Source organism: Daphnia carinata, chromosome 7 (assembly GCF_022539665.2).
Source record: "Daphnia carinata strain CSIRO-1 chromosome 7, CSIRO_AGI_Dcar_HiC_V3, whole genome shotgun sequence".
Taxonomy (NCBI): domain Eukaryota; kingdom Metazoa; phylum Arthropoda; class Branchiopoda; order Diplostraca; family Daphniidae; genus Daphnia; species Daphnia carinata.
In genome coordinates this window covers 4,638,786-4,657,068 of record NC_081337.1, presented here as the reverse complement: position 1 = coordinate 4,657,068, position 18,283 = coordinate 4,638,786, and the positions used below count along the sequence as shown (strand labels likewise).

At 33.9% G+C, this 18,283-nt stretch overlaps 4 long non-coding RNA genes across 10 annotated transcripts; 2 read left to right on the top strand and 2 right to left on the bottom strand.

The window, feature by feature from the left end:
* Positions 1-353: 353 nt before the first annotated feature.
* Positions 354-2,104, bottom strand: LOC130699989 (uncharacterized). Of its 3 annotated transcripts, none has more exons than XR_009003632.2 (5): positions 1,977-2,104; positions 1,868-1,893; positions 1,555-1,791; positions 1,360-1,489; positions 354-1,235 (listed from the first exon to the last, which is right to left on the bottom strand). It is a non-coding gene; the product is annotated as an uncharacterized LOC130699989 (long non-coding RNA). The 3 variants fall into 3 exon arrangements; XR_009003631.2 differs by having other exon boundaries at positions 1,360-1,523; positions 1,582-1,791; XR_009003633.2 differs by having other exon boundaries at positions 1,582-1,791.
* A 1,215-nt stretch (positions 2,105-3,319) lies between these two features.
* On the bottom strand, positions 3,320-5,731 carry LOC130699987 (uncharacterized). 3 transcript variants are annotated; one of them, XR_009003628.2, is made up of 7 exons: positions 5,604-5,731; positions 5,495-5,520; positions 5,182-5,418; positions 4,987-5,116; positions 3,921-4,862; positions 3,566-3,791; positions 3,320-3,494 (listed from the first exon to the last, which is right to left on the bottom strand). It is a non-coding gene; the product is annotated as an uncharacterized LOC130699987 (long non-coding RNA). The 3 variants fall into 3 exon arrangements; XR_009003627.2 differs by having other exon boundaries at positions 4,987-5,150; positions 5,209-5,418; XR_009003626.2 differs by having other exon boundaries at positions 5,209-5,418.
* Positions 5,732-7,882: 2,151 nt separating this feature from the next.
* Positions 7,883-12,965, top strand: LOC130699992 (uncharacterized). Of its 2 annotated transcripts, XR_009421427.1 has the most exons (4): positions 7,883-8,117; positions 8,178-8,307; positions 12,664-12,767; positions 12,839-12,965. It is a non-coding gene; the product is annotated as an uncharacterized LOC130699992 (long non-coding RNA). The 2 variants fall into 2 exon arrangements; XR_009003637.2 differs by lacking the exons at positions 12,664-12,767; positions 12,839-12,965 and adding an exon at positions 8,629-8,712 and having other exon boundaries at positions 8,178-8,512.
* Positions 12,966-14,800: 1,835 nt separating this feature from the next.
* On the top strand, positions 14,801-16,281 carry LOC130699996 (uncharacterized). Of its 2 annotated transcripts, XR_009003642.1 has the most exons (6): positions 14,801-14,864; positions 15,097-15,193; positions 15,597-15,724; positions 15,797-15,871; positions 15,937-16,029; positions 16,156-16,228. It is a non-coding gene; the product is annotated as an uncharacterized LOC130699996 (long non-coding RNA). The 2 variants fall into 2 exon arrangements; XR_009003641.2 differs by having other exon boundaries at positions 15,937-16,281.
* The last annotated feature ends 2,002 nt before the right edge of the window (positions 16,282-18,283 follow it).

Below are 18,283 nucleotides of genomic sequence, written 5' to 3'. Positions count from 1 at the left end.
CAATCAAAATGTTTTTTGTCAAGTGCTTTTTGATTCCATGGCATTTCTAAACAACCATGTTAAACGTAGGAATGACCTGACAAAATACAAAAACTTTCTGTTAACAACCTTCTCAATACCAATTTCCAGTATTTTCTTGACAAAAAAAAGTGATCTCCAGGACTGTTAGGGTTGCATTTTTTCACACACAGCATATGTTTCCCACAAAGGGAACCAATAGAAGTCAATATGACACATGAATCAAGATATTTAATGATTTACTTGAATTGTTTGCAATCAAAATAAGTTTACCTGACTAAAGCAAGTTTTTTTTATGAAGGGAACAAGCTGGTTTGCAAGTTGTTTTTTTTTTTTTTTCCAGATTAACAGTTTCAGTTTAGAAATGTCTGTGTACCTTGGCATTTGTGGGTATTGAAGACTGGATCAGAAATACATTCATTGCCACGAAATGGGTAAAAGTTTGCAACCAGGCTGTTCTTTTACCTGCAAAACACTATAAAAAAATTTACCCTGCACATGTGAATCTAATTGATATTTCAACTGTTCTAACTTAAAGTAAATTTAACATTGTTGGGAAATTACGAAGCCAACTTTTCCTGTTCACTGAAAATAAGCTAAGTAGAAGACCTATGGCTTACAAAGTACAATTAAACAAAGTAAAACGTACAATTATTATCCATTTGGTGGGATAACTAACATTCATTATTGCAATGTAATATACCCTATATTTATAAAATTGATTTACATATTATTATAAATATAATATATTATAAAAATTGGCATTACCATAACCATTCCTATTACTATTAAAGTATTCTCTGCCCACGTGAATCCAAAATGTTGCTTACCATACTATAATATACAATGTGTTTGATTCTCATCAACCTGTCCTAAAACACGATACTTCGAACATTACTCCGTGACCATCCATAGTAAGTGTCATATCAATGGATAAATCTAGATAAATAATAGGTTATTTAGAAATGTGTACAAATCATACAATTACCACAACTCCTTTTGTTTGAAATTTAAAGGCTGTTCAACTGCTAGTCTTCGAAGTTGCAGTGTTAGTTTATGTGTATGTCTGTCTATGTCTTTAGGAACCTATAGTTTACAAAGCTTCGACAACGGTAGATACAAATTGGTACAATCATTTCAATTTGATGGGATTATATGAATTCATAGCTATAATATAATATACTTTACCACAAACAGCCTAGAAAATGATTTTTAACCTGTTTAAAAAATAATAATTTATATTATAAACATTGCATTTTTCCCCACAATAATTCCAAAGTATTTACCTACCGTTAGAATATTATTACAATTTTCTATTATTACTATTATTATTTCACTTACCAATTGTTGAAATTGATGAAAGTTTTCAATCGATGTGTTTGTGATTCTGGTCAGCCTGTAGTAAAACACGATACTCCTACCATAATAGAACCCCTTCTCAGAGACATATTCTGCACACAAACAGCATTACCTACTCCAATACCAGCCATATAGTGTCATGTCAACTGAATAATCTAGGTAAATAATAGTTTATACCGAAATGTATACAAAACACACAATTACCATGACTCCTTTTGTTTAGAATTGAAAGGCTGTTCAACTGCTAGTTATCAAAGTCACAGTGTTGGTGGCAAAGTTATTATCCCAGAAATAATCTAAAGATCAAACTAGACACAATGTCTGTGTCCCAACAGAGGGATGTTTAATCGTCCAACCAGCAAGATGTCCTGACGCTAAAATTCCAATATGTTCTGTTCCAGCTACATTCAGCAGCTAAATTGAAATAAATTAAAGCAATAAATAGGGAAAGGTATTGTATAAAGGAATGGCTCTCATGACCTGCACCTACCATTCTTTACACATCCGTACAGCTACCTAAAAACAAAAGAAAATCTCACTTGAAAATGACGTGGGAAGTTTTAACAAAACACAAAAACGCAAAACAAAGGGTTACCAACATGGTTTCCGTACAATGGTGAGGCAAAAAAGAGATGAAATGCTACGTGTTTCAGCTATTCGCCTCGGCTTCAACAGGAGTCACACTGGAAAATACTTAAGCATTTTTGATAAAATAGAGTTTCGTCTAGCAGACGATTTTGGAAGGCAATGAAAGTCTGGGCATTCTGACACCCAACAGCATTGCCAATAGCTACTTTTACTAATAACTACTTTTATATTTTAAATAACTCGAAAACTATAAATCTACGTAAGAACACATTTCATTTTCGTGATTCTCGTTAAATGTAGAATCTAAATCATGTATAATTATCAATATTTATCGATATCAATTTTTAAGTAGACGTCTGGAATAGGCCCTTAAATTTCTATCGTGCCTCCTTTTATATTTGAAATAACTCAAAAACCATCAAATCTAAATAAAAACGAATTTGATCTTCGTGATTCTTGTTAAATTTAGCACCGAAATCATATAGAATTATCTAGTTTTTTATATATTAATTTTTAGTTAACAGTCGGGCTTATTGTTTTGTCGGGCCTTAAATTTCTATCGTACCAACTTTTATATTTAAAATAACTCAAAAGCCATAAAGTCTACATCAAAACAAATTTCATATTCGGGATTCTTGTTAAATTTAGCATCGAAATCATCTAGAGTTATCTAGTTTTATTATTATTAATTATTTAGGTAAAAAACGGGCTTGTTGTTTTGTCGGGCCTTAAATTTCTATCATACCAACTTTTATATTTATAATAACTCAAAAACCATAAAGTCTACATCAAAACAAATTTCATATTCGTGATTCTTGTTAAATTCAGCATCGAAATCATCTAGAGTTATCTAGTTTTATTGTTATTAATTATTTAGGTAAAAAACGGGCTTGTTGTTTTGTCGGGCCTTTAAATTTCTAGCGCACCTACTTTTACATTTGAAATAACTCAAAAAACACGTTGTCTACATAAAAAAAAATTTCATATTCGTGATTCTTGTTAAGTTTAGCATCTAACTCATATATAGTTATCTAGTTTTATTGATATTAATTTTTTTGGTAAAATTCGGTCTTGTTGTTTTGTCGGGCCTTCAATTTCTAGCGTACCTTTTTTGATATTTGAAATAACTCAAAAACCATGAAGTCAACATTTAAAAAAATTTCATATTCGTGATTCTTGTTAAATTTAGCATCTAACTCGTATATAGTTATCTAGTTTAATTGATATTAATTTTTTAGGTAAACGCAGGGCTTGTTGTTTTGTCGGGCCTTAAATTTCTAGCGTACCTACTTTTACATTTGAAATAACTCAAAAACCATGAAGTCTATATAAAAACAAGGTTAATATTCGTGATTCTTGGTAAATTTAGCATCTAAATGATGTATAGTTATTTAGTTTTAGTGATATTAATTTTTTTAGGTAAAAGTCGTGCTTATTGTTTTGCCGGGCCTTAAATTTCTATCGTATTGAACGCTGTCAAGTAGATTTTCACTCTGCAGGTAGCTGGTCAACATTCCATGGTTGAATACCTAGAATTATAAGACATATATATAAATTTACACAGAATATGATCAGTCAATCATAAATTTTTGTTTAATACATGGTTTTCATTAATGGGTTGGTACCATTGCACAAGTAATTTCCATCTAATACAGGTACGAGAACAATCAAAATGTTTTTTGTCAAGTGCTTTTTGATTCCATGGCATTTCTAAACAACCATGTTAAACGTAGGAATGACCTGACAAAATACAAAAACTTTCTGTTAACAACCTTCTCAATACCAATTTCCAGTATTTTCTTGACAAAAAAAAGTGATCTCCAGGACTGTTAGGGTTGCATTTTTTCACACACAGCATATGTTTCCCACAAAGGGAACCAATAGAAGTCAATATGACACATGAATCAAGATATTTAATGATTTACTTGAATTGTTTGCAATCAAAATAAGTTTACCTGACTAAAGCAAGTTTTTTTTATGAAGGGAACAAGCTGGTTTGCAAGTTGTTTTTTTTTTTTTCCAGATTAACAGTTTCAGTTTAGAAATGTCTGTGTACCTTGGCATTTGTGGGTATTGAAGACTGGATCAGAAATACATTCATTGCCACGAAATGGGTAAAAGTTTGCAACCAGGCTGTTCTTTTACCTGCAAAACACTATAAAAAAATTTACCCTGCACATGTGAATCTAATTGATATTTCAACTGTTCTAACTTAAAGTAAATTTAACATTGTTGGGAAATTACGAAGCCAACTTTTCCTGTTCACTGAAAATAAGCTAAGTAGAAGACCTATGGCTTACAAAGTACAATTAAACAAAGTAAAACGTACAATTATTATCCATTTGGTGGGATAACTAACATTCATTATTGCAATGTAATATACCCTATATTTATAAAATTGATTTACATATTATTATAAATATAATATATTATAAAAATTGGCATTACCATAACCATTCCTATTACTATTAAAGTATTCTCTGCCCACGTGAATCCAAAATGTTGCTTACCATACTATAATATACAATGTGTTTGATTCTCATCAACCTGTCCTAAAACACGATACTTCGAACATTACTCCGTGACCATCCATAGTAAGTGTCATATCAATGGATAAATCTAGATAAATAATAGGTTATTTAGAAATGTGTACAAATCATACAATTACCACAACTCCTTTTGTTTGAAATTTAAAGGCTGTTCAACTGCTAGTCTTCGAAGTTGCAGTGTTAGTTTATGTGTATGTCTGTCTATGTCTTTAGGAACCTATAGTTTACAAAGCTTCGACAACGGTAGATACAAATTGGTACAATCATTTCAATTTGATGGGATTATATGAATTCATAGCTATAATATAATATACTTTACCACAAACAGCCTAGAAAATGATTTTTAACCTGTTTAAAAAATAATAATTTATATTATAAACATTGCATTTTTCCCCACAATAATTCCAAAGTATTTACCTACCGTTAGAATATTATTACAATTTTCTATTATTACTATTATTATTTCACTTACCAATTGTTGAAATTGATGAAAGTTTTCAATCGATGTGTTTGTGATTCTGGTCAGCCTGTAGTAAAACACGATACTCCTACCATAATAGAACCCCTTCTCAGAGACATATTCTGCACACAAACAGCATTACCTACTCCAATACCAGCCATATAGTGTCATGTCAACTGAATAATCTAGGTAAATAATAGTTTATACCGAAATGTATACAAAACACACAATTACCATGACTCCTTTTGTTTAGAATTGAAAGGCTGTTCAACTGCTAGTTATCAAAGTCACAGTGTTGGTGGCAAAGTTATTATCCCAGAAATAATCTAAAGATCAAACTAGACACAATGTCTGTGTCCCAACAGAGGGATGTTTAATCGTCCAACCAGCAAGATGTCCTGACGCTAAAATTCCAATATGTTCTGTTCCAGCTACATTCAGCAGCTAAATTGAAATAAATTAAAGCAATAAATAGGGAAAGGTATTGTATAAAGGAATGGCTCTCATGACCTGCACCTACCATTCTTTACACATCCGTACAGCTACCTAAAAACAAAAGAAAATCTCACTTGAAAATGACGTGGGAAGTTTTAACAAAACACAAAAACGCAAAACAAAGGGTTACCAACATGGTTTCCGTACAATGGTGAGGCAAAAAAGAGATGAAATGCTACGTGTTTCAGCTATTCGCCTCGGCTTCAACAGGAGTCACACTGGAAAATACTTAAGCATTTTTGATAAAATAGAGTTTCGTCTAGCAGACGATTTTGGAAGGCAATGAAAGTCTGGGCATTCTGACACCCAACAGCATTGCCAATAGCTACTTTTACTAATAACTACTTTTATATTTTAAATAACTCGAAAACTATAAATCTACGTAAGAACACATTTCATTTTCGTGATTCTCGTTAAATGTAGAATCTAAATCATGTATAATTATCAATATTTATCGATATCAATTTTTAAGTAGACGTCTGGAATAGGCCCTTAAATTTCTATCGTGCCTCCTTTTATATTTGAAATAACAGTAGTTTTGAGTGGGCACGCTGGTAATTGCGACTACTTAAAGGTCCAATTGCATCTAAGGTATTCAACAAACCTTTTGTGATATTTGTTGATTAAGTCATCTAAAATTTAACGATTTTTCATGCGGGTGGCGTACTTGGAACGGTTTTGAACATTGTTATTGGCAATTTACTTAGTTTATTGGCATTTTACTTAGTATTGAAATTAAATCAACTTTAAATGGACAACTTGATGGCCAAAAGATAAATAAACTATCGGAATGATTCATGTTTTTATTTTTTAATCAGTGAGGTCATATCGTCATTTTTTGATTTCGCGAGAGATCAACAATTAAACTACAAGAATTTTTATCAGAAAGTGTCCGCCAAACAGTATCGCCATCTATTGGTACGACATTCAGTTGAACCATTTTAGACTCGGCTAAGGACCATGTATGTTTAAAGTAATGTTTCGTTATTGTTTACTGACAAAAAATTTCATATTCATGATTCTTATTAAATTCAAAATCTAAATGATATACAGTTATCTAGTTTTATTGATATTATTTGAAGTAAAAGTTCTGGAACGGGCCACTGCACCAACTTTTATATTTAAATAACTCAAAAACCATCAAGTCTACATAAAAACAAATTGCATATTCATGATTCTTATTAAATTTACAATCCAAATGATGTATAGCTATCTATTTTAATTGATATTAAGTTTAAAGTAAATGTTTGGTATCGGGCCTTAAATTTCTATCATACCAACTTTTATAATTTAAATAACTCAAAAACCATCATGTCTACATAAAAACAAATTTCATATTCATGATTCTTATTAAATTTAGCATCTAAATCGTATATAGTTATCTAGTTTTATTTATATTAACTTTTTAAGTAAAAGTCGGGCTTGGTGTTTTGTCGGGCCTTAAATTTCTATCGTACCTACTTTTATATTTGAAATAACTCAAAAACCATGAAGTCTACATAAAAACAAATTTCATATTCGTGATTCTTACTAAATTTCCAACCTAAATCATGTATAGTTATCTTGTTTTATTGACATTATTATTTTGAAGTAAAAGTTGTTGACCGGGGCCTAAAATGTCTATTGTACCTACCTTTATATTTAAAATAACTGAAAACCCACAAAGTCTACAATAAAACAAATTTCATATTCATGATTCTTACTAAATTTACAATCTAAATGATGTATAGTTATCTAGTTTTATTGATATTAAGTTTAAAGTGTATGTTTGGCATCAGGCCTTAAATTTCTATCATACCAACTTTTATAATTTAAATAACTCAAAAACCATCATGTCTACATAAAAACAAATTTCATATTCATGATTCTTATTAGATTTAGCATCTAAATCGTATATAGTTATCTAGTTTTATTTATATTAACTTTTTAAGTAAAAGTCGGGCTTGGTGTTTTGTCGGGCCTTAAATTTCTATCGTATCTTCTTTTATATTTGAAATAACTCAAAAACCATGAAGTCTACATGAAAACAAATTTCATATTCGTGATTCTTACTAAATTTCCAACCTAAATCGTATACAGTTATCTTGTTTTATTGACATTATTGTTTTGAAGTAAAATTTGTGGGCCGGGGCCTAAAATGTCTATTGTACCTATATATATTTGAAATAACTCAAAAACCATGAAGTCTACAAAAAAACAAATTTCATATTCTTGGTTCTTGAAAATGAAACTAAAAATTTTGAATAATACAACGTTTAATTACATTACTTTTTAAAAATGTTTTCCGTTTTCCAATAGGCAACGTTGCAGGAGGGGGGAGGGGGTCGCTTGCTTCTGAAGTACCGGACTTATTCCCGCATTTTTCGCCGCCATTGTGGTCGATGCATTTGCTAGATATTGTTTGCCGCCATTCTGAAAATCGTCCCTGTTAGAGACTCTTGTGCAGATATTGCGTTGGATCTTAAAACATTCTGGTAATATGTTTGTGATAATTCTTCATTATCCTACTGCTACTTGCTTGGCTAATTGTCTTTTTCAGAATTCTTCTTGTCAGATTTGATTATCCGATTTTTGAGAAAATAGAAAAAAAATCTAAGGGCATCGTCTGTGGGAAACGCTTTAAAAATTTTGATAAATTCGTCCTTCAGGTAAGCCATTTCTCGAAACTGTATGTTGTGATTTAAAAATATCCATTGGGTCTGCTTTAGGTTACAGGAAAAGATGTACCTCAATACACAACACCATTCGCAGAAGCCTGCCTGTGCCATCTACTACTTCAAAGCTTTAAAAATTCTGGCTACATAAAACCAACAAGTGTTCAGAAAGCTTCAGTTACAGGTATTCTTGCCAAAAGATATTTAATTGCACGGGCTCCGGCAAAACAGTGATCCAATTAATTAACGCTTACTAATTTTGAAACCTGGATGTCCTCATACTGACTTGATTCAAAGGGGTTGGAGTGAACTGGGTAAGTTGAAGTAAAAGTAGTTTTGAGTGGGCACGCTGGTAATTGCGACTACTTAAAGGTCCAATTGCATCTAAGGTATTCAACAAACCTTTTGTGATATTTGTTGATTAAGTCATCTAAAATTTAACGATTTTTCATGCGGGTGGCGTACTTGGAACGGTTTTGAACATTGTTATTGGCAATTTACTTAGTTTATTGGCATTTTACTTAGTATTGAAATTAAATCAACTTTAAATGGACAACTTGATGGCCAAAAGATAAATAAACTATCGGAATGATTCATGTTTTTATTTTTTAATCAGTGAGGTCATATCGTCATTTTTTGATTTCGTGAGAGATCAACAGTTAAACTACAAGAATTTTTATCAGAAAGTGTCCGCCAAACAGTATCGCCATCTATTGGTACGACATTCAGTTGAACCATTTTAGACTCGGCTAAGGACCATGTATGTTTAAAGTAATGTTTCGTTATTGTTTACTGACAAAAAATTTCATATTCATGATTCTTATTAAATTCAAAATCTAAATGATATACAGTTATCTAGTTTTATTGATATTATTTGAAGTAAAAGTTCTGGAACGGGCCACTGCACCAACTTTTATATTTAAATAACTCAAAAACCATCAAGTCTACATAAAAACAAATTGCATATTCATGATTCTTATTAAATTTACAATCCAAATGATGTATAGCTATCTATTTTAATTGATATTAAGTTTAAAGTAAATGTTTGGTATCGGGCCTTAAATTTCTATCATACCAACTTTTATAATTTAAATAACTCAAAAACCATCATGTCTACATAAAAACAAATTTCATATTCATGATTCTTATTAAATTTAGCATCTAAATCGTATATAGTTATCTAGTTTTATTTATATTAACTTTTTAAGTAAAAGTCGGGCTTGGTGTTTTGTCGGGCCTTAAATTTCTATCGTACCTACTTTTATATTTGAAATAACTCAAAAACCATGAAGTCTACATAAAAACAAATTTCATATTCGTGATTCTTACTAAATTTCCAACCTAAATCATGTATAGTTATCTTGTTTTATTGACGTTATTATTTTGAAGTAAAAGTTGTTGACCGGGGCCTAAAATGTCTATTGTACCTACCTTTATATTTAAAATAACTGAAAACCCACAAAGTCTACAATAAAACAAATTTCATATTCATGATTCTTACTAAATTTACAATCTAAATGATGTATAGTTATCTAGTTTTATTGATATTAAGTTTAAAGTGTATGTTTGGCATCAGGCCTTAAATTTCTATCATACCAACTTTTATAATTTAAATAACTCAAAAACCATCATGTCTACATAAAAACAAATTTCATATTCATGATTCTTATTAGATTTAGCATCTAAATCGTATATAGTTATCTAGTTTTATTTATATTAACTTTTTAAGTAAAAGTCGGGCTTGGTGTTTTGTCGGGCCTTAAATTTCTATCGTACCTTCTTTTATATTTGAAATAACTCAAAAACCATGAAGTCTACATGAAAACAAATTTCATATTCGTGATTCTTACTAAATTTCCAACCTAAATCATATACAGTTATCTTGTTTTATTGACATTATTGTTTTGAAGTAAAATTTGTGGGCCGGGGCCTAAAATGTCTATTGTACCTATATTTATATTTGAAATAACTCAAAAACCATGAAGTCTACAAAAAAACAAATTTCATATTCTTGGTTCTTGAAAATGAAACTAAAAATTTTGAATAATACAACGTTTAATTACATTACTTTTTTAAAATGTTTTCCGTTTTCCAATAGGCAACGTTGCAGGAGGGGGGAGGGGGTCGCTTGCTTCTGAAGTACCGGACTTATTCCCGCATTTTTCGCCGCCATTGTGGTCGATGCATTTGCTAGATATTGTTTGCCGCCATTCTGAAAATCGTCCCTGTTAGAGACTGTTGTGCAGATATTGCGTTGGATCTTAAAACATTCTGGTAATATGTTTGTGATAATTCTTCATTATCCTACTGCTACTTGCTTGGCTAATTGTCTTTTTCAGAATTCTTCTTGTCAGATTTGATTATCCGATTTTTGAGAAAATAGAAAAAAAATCTAAGGGCATCGTCTGTGGGAAACGCTTTAAAAATTTTGATAAATTCGTCCTTCAGGTAAGCCATTTCTCGAAACTGTATGTTGTGATTTAAAAATATCCATTGGGTCTGCTTTAGGTTACAGGAAAAGATGTACCTCAATACACAACGCCATTCGCAGAAGCCTGCCTGTGCCATCTACTACTTCAAAGCTTTAAAAATTCTGGCTACATAAAACCAACAAGTGTTCTTTAAAAGATAAAAGTCCTTCAGTTACTTTAGGTTACAGGAAAAGTATTCTTGGCATAAAACCAACAAGTGATATTGCCAAAAGATATTTAATTGCTCGTGCTGTCACGGGCTCCGGCAAAACAGTGATCCAATTAATTAACGCTTACTAATTTTGAAACCTGGATGTCCTCATACTGACTTGATTCAAAGGGGTTGGAGTGAACTGGGTAAGTTGAAGTAAAAGTAGTTTTGAGTGGGCACGCTGGTAATTGCGACTACTTAAAGGTCCAATTGCATCTAAGGTATTCAACAAACCTTTTGTGATATTTGTTGATTAAGTCATCTAAAATTTAACAATTTTTCATGCGGGTGGCGTACTTGGAACGGTTTTGAACATTGTTAGAACAAGGTGTTGCTGCTACGTCTCATGCCATGGAGCAAAAGCCAGAAGTTGTAATTGTCGCACCCACTCGTGAATGGGCCATTCTAATTCACCGCGAGCCGTGTAAATTCTCCTACAGTTCGCTTTTGAAGTCTGATTATATATGGAGGAATTGTCACGAGCTATCAGCGGTCAAATGTTCTAGCTTGGTGTAATATTATTGTCGCGACCGCGGTGCGATTCAAGGATTTCGTCGACCTTGGAGTATTTGTCTTCTCGGGGGTCAGGTTTTAAATTTTGGACGAAGATGATCTAAATCATTTGGGGATGAAGCATACCTGATTTTGAACACCAGAAGAAGACGATTAGGAGAGTCAAGTAATACCAAAAGCGCTGCTAGCAAGGGCTAAACTATATATTGCGTAGATCAAATGGAAGATGATTGCTCAAGTACGCAGTGACAGGAAACGGCTCGGTTTACCTTGAGCTATGAAAAGATCAGATTATAAGGTTGGTATACTCCGACATACGGTACTGGCATGAAGTACATCAGGAACAGTAACGTATGCAAAACAACTTAAGCTATCGAGATGGCATTCCTTTGCCAATATGTTCCGATATCTGACAGTTTTGGATCGCCAGATTGGTCTAATAAATTGGCATCACTTAATATAGTGGTGCTATCAAATACCGGGGCGTAATGGCGGTTTCGTATTGAACAGCGGCTGTAGAACTTGCCATGCCGAAATCAAGTTCTGTGCAAATCGTAACCATTTTAAACGGGACGTGAAACAGTGACATCTAGCGGGGGGAGTAAGGTACATTTAACGCCATCTTGTGGTCAGTACTAAAGCTTGTAGTGGATTAAGTCACATGCCATTGTGACAAAAAACCGAATGAGGATTTGCAATCACGGTGTAAACCTTTTTGTTTTACGGTTTGCAAGGAAATGACTCGGAAATGGAAGTTATGTGAATATCTATGTTCAACAACCATTTGTTAAGTACCAGTAGGTAAGGAAAATTTAATTTGCATTTTGTAATATTTTTTGCCAGTTTTTTGCTGAGTGAACTAGCAGTTGTGTAAAGTTATTCAAGATAACTGCAAATGGTAGTCCCAAAATCAGAAGAATTTTGTCAGACATCTTTTCTACGTGAACTTTTAAAGGTCTTGTTATACCAAAGGACGCCCAAAGGAGAAATCAGGCTTCATTAACAATTGAAGTAGTTGACATTTACAACTCCAATGTTAACGTTTAAATGTGATTGTATTTTCTAATTGATTCTAACAACCTGGTTGCAAACATTTAGCCATTGTGTTGCAATGAATGTATTTATAATCCAGGCTTTAACACTCCTAAATGCCAAGGTACACATTTGTTTCTACGCTGAGACGTTAAAGCTGACAATGATTTGGTCAATTTTTTAATGTTTGATTTAAGTACCATTGTAGATGTATTCTCGTTAGAAGTAATTGTAATGTCCTAAATGTGATGTTATTTAGTGACAATGGTATTGTATGAAGCTTATCATTTATTTTTTATTTATTTGGATTTAGCAACCACCTTTCGATACTTAAAGGCGAGGACCGAATGGCACCTTCACTTGGACTGGATCGGACCGTTATTTGGTCGAATGGCTAGCAGCAAAATTAAAATTTACGTAGGTTAAACTTAATTTATCTGCTCGTTTGTTGTTTGTTATTCTAAAAAACTACCCTCTTTATTCGACAGGTATTCGTTCGTGCTAATTCATCAAACTATTGCGAATATGTACGGGACGCATGAGGGTTTGTTTTATCAACTCATAAATGATGAGGTAGCGGAAAAATGGTTTTAGAATATAGTCAAAATTTAATGCTGATTCCGAGAAAATTGCTATTTTTTTCATCACATGGACCGTTTTCGAAATACATAGGATTGAATAACTTTGATGTGTCACGCTAGCGCTGTAGCGTACTGGCGCGCCAGTAGTTTTTAAATTCGGTATATTTCCAAAACGGTTGATGTTATGAAAAAAAAATAGCCATTTTCTCGGAATCAGCATCAAATTTTGAGTATATTCTGACATTTTCAAGCAATTCCAACAATGATCAATTTTTGACGGTTTTTGAGGCAATTTTCCCACGGTCATTTTCTTTGTTTTTCTCCATTTTGTTAAGTTAAATGTCAAATCAAAGCCCATATTCGTGATCAACGTTCAATTTCGAATCGGAATAATGTATTTAAAACTAAATTAAGCAAGGATTACGAAAATTAATATCTTTCACACGTGAACCTTATTGCATTTGAAGTATTAAAAGTGGAAGTTGCTACAGACCTAACCCTAGCACCGGACGATCGCTGAAACCAAATGTAGAAAACTGAATATCATACCAATAGGTGGCTATAGTGTTTGGGAGACCGTCTGCAGTAGAAATTCCTGAAACGAAGTTGTTACTACATTTTATTCGACGCTTAATACTGTTAAATACTATTATTTGGTGCTAACATACAATTTAACGTAAAAATGTTGAGGATATATTTTAAGTGCATTTGCCGCTATTACACTCATTCGTATCATTTTCGCAGCCGACTATGTCGGGCTTATTTTGTTTTATTTATGTGCGACTTTCATTTTTGGTTTTATATTAAAATAAAAGATGGCGCAGATGGACCTATGTTTTTTTAATGACAAGTGAATCAGCAGTGAACTGTGAAACCCGTGTCTGATTATTTGTTTTATGTGTTACATTCCCAAGAAAAGTATAATAAAATCTCATGGTATGGTTCCTATTTTCGAGTTTTCATTCTTCTGTGTACTTCAAGTGAATCACATTAAATGGATTATATCTGTGCAAAGATTAGTCAGGTGTCAGCTGCCGTAGCCACAAACTTCTGCAACTTATTACTTTACTTTCATCATGCTATTCGATTGTTCGTTGATAGGTATTCAATTTATATTTTGGCAGTCAGAATGCAATGCTTATGATTCTGCTTTTAAAATGTAGCTCATGAAACTTAAATTGCAAAGATGCTGACGGTGAAGGAAGGTCATAAACAACACAAGTCAAATGTGTTGGAACACCATAATTTCACCTTTCATACCATTCATACCAGTAGATGGCTATACTGTTTGATGGGTCGTCTGCCAGTATAAATTCATTGTTTACCACATGTAAGCTTGCAGCATTTTTGTTATGATGGCATGTAATCTAAGTTTTGTAATTTTAGGTGATGGCATTCGCGTTACGTTTAAGTCAAGACCTACTGTACAATGGGATAAATTTTTCGTAGAATAAGTATCTCCTAGAGCTATGTGTTGCAGTATCATGCTGATGGTAAAATGTGTATTCAATTTTAAATAACTTTTGAATTTCCTTCTCCGTATGTGCAGTGACGTGACAGTACAGGTTGGTGGGGTTATCTAGGGATAAACCTTTCCATTCTCCCATCCAATCTGTGAAACAGCTTTGATTGTTCGTTATAACTACACCAACATTCCCTACGTAACCCAACAATACAAAACTTACCATTGTAAACCCGAAAGACAACCAGCCATCTCCTTGTTTTAATTTGGTTTTTGCATAGTATCTTGCTGTGCGAGAGAAAACTAAAAAGTTGTGTCTTAAATTGAATTCGCCGTACATTTTGAAATGTGTTGCAACGTTGCTTGAGTTTTGCGAACCGCCATCAGTCGCCATTTGCTAGTTCATTGTCGTGTGTGAAACTTGTGGTGTGCATCTGACGGGCGAAATTTTGGAAACATCAGGCAGAATTGGTAAAGTAATACTTGAGTGAATGTTTCGTCAAGAAAACATTGTTAACCAAAGACATTGATTCTAATTCTAACAAAAACATTGTTCCACAAGAAACTTTAATTTGAGAATACCTAATGATATTTGAAACTCCTTTTCAAATTACAAAATGAATGGCACATTATTAAGAAAAAAAAACTATAAGAAGTAATACTTTTCATGCTGAGTCATTGTTTGTTTCTTTCTAAATTTTAGGGAATATCACAAGTTGTGAACAAGACATTGTGGTGTCTTTGCCATCATTCTCTCATCTCGATGCCAGATGGCCATTAAGAAGGATCATAAATGTGTGGTAATATCATTCTTCCATATTCCACTATTGCATTATTCTTTTCCATTAGTTTCATCTCATACCATGAATGCAAGAAGAGTTTATCTGCTTGCGATCATGGACGGTAACTCGTGTCCTTAAAAGTAAGCACGACAGGCACATGGAGATATTGGTTATTGCTTCCTTCCTTCTTTTTAAAAAAGGCATCAAGTCAAACTGCTCAACCCTGCAGTCAGGCTTTGTGCTTTTTTAAAATTAGAATTTATGAAATAAACAAAGCTTGTCATTTCAATCATGTCAGGATTGTGGAGACAAACATTGTTGTTCATTTCCTTGGTTAGACAAGGCGTTCAATAATCCTTGGTGTTACAAAAATTTTTAAAATCATTTTTAATAAAAAAAATTTCATTCACGACATTTGCAGATCCTGAGCACGGAGAAAAGATTGTTGCTGATATAGAGTTTTGTAAAGATGGATCCCACAGTCCACGACTGAAAGAAGTAGGACAGAAAATTCCATCTTCATCGAAAAGGGGAGGTTTGCATTTTAAGGTTAGGTTAGAAACAAAACAACAATAAAACCGTTTGCTGTTACCACCTTTTATACATTGTTATCACAAATAGGAGCAGTACATATTGGCCGCCATGTAGCTATGTAGTTGCTTTGAAGAATTTTTTCCCTTGTCTGGTGATTGGTTGGTAATGTTGCCCATTCTATTGTTAACTTTTTTCTCTAGGTTAATGTTATAAAACATTTATTTTAGGACTTTGAATACCTCCTATCCTTATAGCCATGGAACACGTGACATTGACTCCATTTACACTTGAGGAAGCAATAACGAACATATTTGCAACAAGTATTATTTGTGACCATAAAACCAAAAATTGTTTATTTTTTAAAGCACCTATATTTAAAAGACATCTAGCGGAGGAATTGCTTGTTACTGAGTACTCTACTGAACTGTCAATTTGTTCGTTGTCAGGGGGCTACATCGAGTTGGTTGCCTCGCGAATTGGAAATGTTTTGCCGAATTCCAGGATATCGCCAAGTGTGCCATATTGTCACAATCGTTTTTCTCCTTAGGATATTACCAATGTGCAGTTGAATTCTAAAGGGTAAAAGCACAAGTTCTTGGTGAAAACTTGTTGTGCAACATACCACGCCATTAATAGCTTATTGAAAAGTTATACTTTGTTTCCAGGTTTTGTTTGATATGCTATATTTAAAGAACTGATGTTGGCACCAGCTTGATGGAAAAAAGTCATTTCCAACGTGGTAGGAGATTTATTTAGAATTGCATTAACTTTCTAATTAAACACGAGAACTTTTGTAGGGCGCAGGAAACTTGGATTTATTTGGTGATAGAGTTGGATGGTTTTTCTGAGGTTGCAGTTTGAAACAACCTTTCAAAGCCTAAATTCATCTTCGTAGAAAGGGACTTGTAAGTAAACACGAAGCATTTGTTGCTAACTGTATCTAACCTACATAATTTTCTGTTCCATAGTTAATGTTTTTTTTTTTTTTTTTAATAAAGGTGAAAAGTAACACTGGCTCTGTAAATGTTCTTGGTTTGGGGCAAGACATAGAATAAACTGTGATTATTGGATGGAAGACATGGAATTTCTACACTTAATTCATGTTCCCCAAACGGTATTTAAAATTCAAAAATTGAAGTGCATATCTGGGCTCCCTTCCTTTCCGTAGCCCCGTTTCCCCTTGACTCATAATAAGCCCGTAGGGGGTCATGCCCCTACTGTACGGTATATATAAAAATAACATATACCGAGGTTTGGAGGGCTCTGGCCGGAAAGGGGACGTGGGGGTCCGCTTAGTCCGATGATGTGTTCACGGAGGGCGACGTGGCTACCCACAAATCCGAACTAAAGGTTAATCGCTCCAGTAAAAATGTTCCAAATCTTCGGCTCTTCTTCCGGCTTCTCTTAGCCAATCACCGGGTAATCTCCCCGGTGGGTCAACAAGGCAGTGTCTCCCCCTGCCTGGGTTGACGGCAACTTTTGAAAGGGCTATTGTGCCTTTTTAAAGTTGCAAAAATATTTCTAATGTGCAGAGAATTGTCAATAAATTTCTTTTTATAAAATATTTTTTGCAAAATTTGTTTCTTTTCGCTTTGTTCACACATTATATTTATCAAGTTTTGTAAATTTAGATTGCAAATTTGATCTTTATTGAATTTGCCACCTTTGATGGTAAGCATTGTTTTCATTAATTATTCGTTTACACTATCATGGGATTCGAACCTCAGACCTTCTACATATCATTCAAGTGCTCTACCACTGAGCTACTGAACTGTACATGAAATAATACAATTTTTAAAGCGTATCTACCTTTGCAGTATAAAGAAGGATATTTAGAAGAAAATTTGTTGTTTGTAACACTGTAATTGGCGTAATAGTAAAGCGTTGGACTGGTATGCTGAAGGTTAAGGGTTCGATCCCCGTTACAGTTGATAGATATACTTCTAAATAAAAACTCAATTGACGTAAATATATATATCTTTTATTGTCCCTCCATCCACCCTCAAATCCACCACTAATATTTCCATTTAAAAATACAAAACAAGACATACATACATAAATTACTAACTAACAGGTTGGCTGCCACGCCACTAAATCTACATTAACTACGTCGCTATCGGAAGGATAGCGACCAAGGGGGACTTGCCCGCTGACAAGTCCGGGCTGACATGATGATGGAGACCGTTTTGGGAACGCACACCCCTGGTCTCCACCACACATCGGGAAAAGGGAGTCCCTATGGTGCGTTGCCTACAGCGCCTTACGGCGAATCTTGGGCAGTGGCAACTGCTCCTCCTTACTACACAATTACACAATCAAAAAATACAACGATACCACAAAGACCAGGCGATGACGTGGCGACCACGAGGCGACGGATGAGGCGAAGACGGGCCGACGGGCGAGGTGAAGGCGGGGTGACGAGCGAGGCGAACACGGGGCGACGGGCGGGGCGAACACGGGCGAGGCGAAGGCGGGCGAGGCGAAGGCGAAGACGGGCGAGGCGAAGGCGAAGACGGGCGAGGCGAAGGCGAAGACGGGCGAGGCGAAGGCGAAGACGGGCGAGGCGAAGGCGAA